This window comes from Papaver somniferum, chromosome 11 (genome assembly GCF_003573695.1).
Source record: "Papaver somniferum cultivar HN1 chromosome 11, ASM357369v1, whole genome shotgun sequence".
In the NCBI taxonomy this organism is placed as follows: domain Eukaryota; kingdom Viridiplantae; phylum Streptophyta; class Magnoliopsida; order Ranunculales; family Papaveraceae; genus Papaver; species Papaver somniferum.
The window spans coordinates 111,255,679-111,261,804 of record NC_039368.1 but is presented as its reverse complement, the minus strand read 5'-3'; positions in this window follow the sequence as shown (position 1 = coordinate 111,261,804).

Below are 6,126 nucleotides of genomic sequence, written 5' to 3'. Positions count from 1 at the left end.
ATTGATCACATAAAACCATGGTTCTAGCCTTTTCGTTCTCTGAAGAAACTTTGAACTGACATCAACAAGGATATCTGGAGGAACTCCATCCATGGTCCCAGCATCAACAAGAATTTATGGAGAAAATTCAATCGTGATCTCAGCATCAACAACGGTCTCATGAGCAACATCCTCGCTTCATCAACTATCCATTCTCTGAATTGTTACTCAATGGATCGGACTTCTCCAAGCACTAATGATTCATATCAAGATGTGTAGACATGAAAATATGTTCCCATAAAAGTCTTTCCAAAGCTTTCACGACTGGTAGGCACAAGCCAAAGCCTTCTACAAGATGTTCTCATCACCTCTACAAATGAGATACAACATACTTCAGCCCATAGATTTACAAAAACGTACCAATGGATGGGGAATGGGACAATGCTTCCTCAACAGAAGATGTTTGTCTCTGTCTCTTCTACAATATACCAAAAGGGCGCATCAATCGGACATACAATCTGAAAGATATGGCCTCCACACGCAAGTTCATGGAATCTGAAAACTTGCACGGGATTACAAATTACAAATGTGCACGCTTCGTTGCCTGACCCAGATAACTCCGAATTGAGTGCTTCTTCCCCCATATGATAACTCAGTCTCTTAGATTCAAAATTTGGGGTCAAGCACCAAATTCCGACGTCGTATGAGGTCCCTACAGCTTCCAGAGCATACAACATGCAAGCAACAATCCTTAGACGGGATTCATAACTCCCACAGTCGATCGGTGTCCACCAGGTCTTTCCACTAAGTCCTTCATCAAGTTACCCCCAACTTCTACCAATTAGATCTTTACATCAATTTTTCTGCATGGGTCCTCTATCAATGTCTTTCCAAAAGAAGGGAAAATGAAAAGGAGAGATTCAACAAAATACTGGGGACTGACGGTCCATTGATCATGCCGATCAGTTTCGCGGTCCAAGACCCGTAGCAAAAACTATCATGTGCTGACCATTCATCATAAAAGGAATGTTACACCGGGACATGCAACCATGGTCATTACATCACCCCCTCTTGAGAGCAATCTCAGTTATGGTCCCGTGACCAAGGTTTCAGAAGTGATGTTTTCACGACTGACAGAAACAAGTTGGCACTGCAAGCACCATGCTCATGTATCAATCAAGGGGTACTGATCTCAAATGACTCAACTACATTAAAATCCTTCACCAACCGTTCAAGACACAAGCGAATAGTATAAAGACATAATAGGAGTGTTTTACAACAAGCTCGTCCGAGATGATTTTACACTGTCCCTCACGGATCAGCAAGCTGGGAAAAATTGGTTAAGAATCTAGGGATGGGTCATATACCATTATCTTTGTATGGATGTCCTTTATAGCATATCCAAAATTCACAGCAATTGGAGAAACGAGCAAAAATATGTGTCCAAAACTTTGGACTATATGACAGCTGAAAATTTCCTGAAAACCTCCTGAAAGTTTACTGTTCCGTCAATTGGGCCAATGACGTTTGATACCACAATAGAAGTTAACGAAACACAAAATACCACAACTTAACATAATAGCATTCCATTTTTTTTTGAGTAATTTTCCCCCAACAAAACATAAAGTTTGGGTCGCACATACATAACGATATGGGATCTAGTTTTCAGGCATGATTGATTTGGGTTATTGGAGATCAGAGTTTTCCAATTTTCAGACATCACTTCATTCAGCTCAATCAATAGCTGGGACAGGGACGGTTGATCTTTTTTTGATCGATAAAATAGAGGGTCGTTGTAATGAAAGAGTATTGATTTGGTCGGTAAGTTTGTGAGAAAGGGTTTCCAGTAAAAGAGTTTTAATTAGGCTCGTGATGGAAAACTCCTAATGGTCATTTAAGGTTCTGATCATAATTTACATCGTTTCTAGTGGGGTTCGTTTGTTGAATGACTACTTAGGATTCTCATTCATGTTGGTTCAGCAGAAGTAAGTTTGTGTTGCAGCCGATTAACTGTTTGGTATAAGAAAGTTTAAAATTGATTTGTTATGATGATTCATGTCAATCAAAAATAGTATCTTGTGTAACTGATTTGAAATCTCAATTCGTGAGACTTCAATAAGATGTTGTTTCAGTTAGTTTTACTTCTTCTTCAAATAGTAGAACCCCTAATGCGAACCAGAAACAATATCCATTAGTTATTAATTTTCCTTAATCTGGCCATTAAAATTCCTCGTAGATGTGTCATACACCCATCACTAGGGTAACACAAATATGGTGCTATTAAGTTAAGAGCATGCCAGCGTTTACTCGGCTTAAACGGCTTTGGGACCCACGTAGTTCATGTGTAGCATATCCATCAAATAAGAATCGAAAAAACAGTGTTATGAAGTTAAGAACCATTCGGCTCGGGGTCGCACATTATTTTGAGTGTCGTTAACCAATCTCACTGGAGTCGCGTATTCAGTGCTACTTTTTGCTAGGAAAATTACACTCGTTTCGCAAATGAGTTGCACATGTGACGCGTATTCAGTGGTATTTTGTAAGATAAAAGAGTAAATATGTAGGTGGACAAAACCCTCGATTTTGATTGGTTGACCGAAGAAAATTGTTTGTAACTACCTTCAAACTATATTAAATCCTGAAAATTGTATGCATCTTCTGCATGTTATCCCAAGTTTTTTTCTCCTGCAATGCTACAACATCCAGCAGAATTAAATTCTCTCCTGATTGAATCTACCTTTAACACTATCTACAGAGATTAAGTTACCTTGTTAGACTCATTAAACATCCATTTCAAAAAACTCAATTCATTAATAGTTCTCACATAGCCAATATTATAGTTCTAACTGGATTTCTTACAAGATTACTAATTGCGCAGAAAAGACCCAGTTCATTACAACCGAGATCAACATCTGCATTTACGGTACTCTCGGCAAAGAAGCTCTAGTTACTAATTGCTAGCATTTACAGCATAGCATTCAAAATATCCATTCACACCCTTTTCAAACTCCTAAAAAGAAAAACACCCACATTTACTATAACTACACTGATATAGTTTATCAAGACAAAAAAATGAAAACAACTACTTGTACCGGCCGACTTGCATGAACTTCACACAAGAACAAGATGATTCTTACCAGCAACAAGAAGATCAGACATAAGAACCTCTGGAGAAAAACTTGTTAATCATATTTAAGCTTGAAACTATGTACAAATTGTCGATCTTTCTGAATCTCTGGAGAACTCTAATCATAACCCTTATCTTCATCTTCATCGTCGCTTCCAAAACCTTCTTCCTCAACATCATCTTCTAATCAGAAGGGTAACTACCTTCAAACTATATTAAATCCTCAAAATTGTATGCATGTTCTCCCGAGTTTTTTTTCTCCTGCAATGCTACAACATCCTGCAAAATTAAATTCTCTCCTGATTGAATCTACCTTCGATAATTCAACACTATCTATAGAGATTAAGTTACCTTGTTAGCCTCATCAAACATCCATTTCAAAAAACTCAATTCATTAAAAGTTCTCACAAAGTCAATATTACAGTTCTAACTGGATTCCTTACAAGAATACTATTTGTGCAGAAAAGACCCAGTTCATTACAACCGAGATCAACATCTGCATTTACGGCACTCTCTACAAAGAAGCCCTAGTTTTTAATTGCCTAGCATTTACAGTATAGCTCAAATCATGCATCTTGTATTGTATTGTCCAAAATCTAGAGGCGGCCTTGGGATTGCTAATGTTGACGGAGCTAAACCTCTCCTAAAAGAGAGAATTGAGGAATTTCGCGAAGATGAGAGACTTGGGATTAATAACTGGGTATGTTTTGGTTTATGAACATGTAATAACTGGATATGAAATGATAATGTTGCTGCTAAATGGTGCTCAACACTGAATGAGCAGAACGGTTGTAACTTTTTTAAATGCAATATGATGAAGTCATCTTATTCATATTTTCCGACGATTGTGTGTCGATAATGCTGGAGATGCAGGATGTATTTTATAAACTAAAACTACAATCAAAGAAATGGAACATGTACAAGACTAAAATGTATTGAAAACAAGTGTTTCTTAATAGTTTCCCTGCAATGCTCTGGGTTCGCATAAGGTACAGCGTGTTTGAAATTGCATATTTGATTATATATCCAGTCTAATTCACTTGAAGGAGAGGCATATACATACCTAGTCTTAATCTACAATCTCGCAAAGGGACAAATTACGAACATCCGTATATGTTTGATCTTTATATCTTCTGTCAAATACATGACTAACAAAAATTGGCTTGCGTTTCCAAGATTATGAATCAGTGTCAATACTTCTATTTATGAATGAATGAATGATAGGCCACATGTTCAACATATTCCCGGATTTGCGAATTCTACGGTATTTTCGAGTTTCACATAGGATTGTAAAGCTTATAATCCCAATGGAGTGTTTATGGAGGCCACCAGAATGTGAAGAAATTTTAATTTGCTGTGATGGGGTCTCAGAAGGTAATCTGGGACATGCTGGCTCGGGTACAGTGGCAAGAAGTAGCAGTTGTGAAGTGCTTGGGGCGCTGAGCATCAGTCTGGGCTGCACAACTAATTAGCGGATTAGAATGGGCTAAGCAGTTTTTCCATGAGAAAATCCGTGTGCGTTCGGACTCCAAAAGTGCAGTGCATGCATTCTTCGCTGACTCTATGCCATGGATTGTACGACAGAGATGATTAGAAGTGAAAGCTGATTATGCGCGCATAACATTTGAGCAGTGAAAGTTTATCGTGAGATAAATTTTACAGCTTACGAAATGACCAAGAGAGGTTGTACGACAGAAAGTTACACTGGCAGACCTCCCTTTTTAGATTCTGTAGAATGGCCTGATAGGCCATATTACCGATTTAAAAAATTGCTTTGTTCTCTGCCAACTTAGGATCGGAGAGAAGCCTCATAGATAGAGAGTATAGCACCATTAATAGCTATTTATGGCGTTTGGTTAAACGTCCCATCTCTTTGCTATTAACAAGAATTCAAAGACATGCGCACCTTCTCCAAAAATATCATTGCTCCATGCAAGCATATTTTCAAAACTTAATTCTAGACACCTATCTCAGTGTCTCTAGACCTTGCATGCCGGTTCGATACCTCATACACGGTATCCAGAACCATCATGACTCTTTGGAAACTTCCATCCATAATCAATTTTATCTAACCTTTCAATTCAGGCTTAATTACACCTCTTCGAACCTATCGCCCCTCCTTGGCTTAATTGCACCACATTTGACGTGATACACTGTTTGAGCACCATATTTAAAAGTGTAAAATATGTAATACAAGTGCGATGAAGGAGATATTAATGTGTGATTGCGGTTTGTAAACACCACATCCTATTTATTATGAATATGCTCTAATCTTTTTTATGCTTGGTGGTATAAATTTCTAAGGAAGAGAGTCCATTTTATAGGAACATTTTTGTACAAAGGATAAAATAGGAAAGTAAATGGACTTCCCTTCCTTTATATTAGGGACTAAGGGAGTATCAAATTAATTAATTAATCAAGTACAGAGAAGAATTCAAAATTAAATGGAGAGGGAGTCTAATGCAAAATAGAATTTCCACAGAAAATATCCAGTTCATTACAATCGAGATCAACATCTGCATTTACAGTACTCTCTGCAAAGAAGCCCTAGTTACTAATTTGCAAATTAATTAGAATTGTCGGTAATGCACATGAGTCAAAATGTATTGTATACGTTTTGAGTTTTGACTTTTTGACCAGCTTTAGAAGAGTTTTAACAAAAAGATAGTCTCCAAGTATCGGATTTTAGATCAATGGTTAAATTTTCGGGAATTTATAACATTTTTTATAATAGCAATATATTAAACAAAAAGCTACACGAGCCTTACATATCTGGGGAAGGCTCTCCCCGAATTCATCACCAAACAAAACATTACACAAAAAATCAGGGGGATTAGTCACCCAACTAGAACTAAGGCCGTCATGTGCAGCTTTCTTAGACAAGATATCAGCCGCATGATTACCTTCCATGTAGTGATGTAGGAAAACAACTTGATCAAAAAAGGAGGAAAATTGAAGTATGTCCTTCACCATACCCCTACATAACCAAGTACCATGCAACATTTTTGGTAATACCTAAA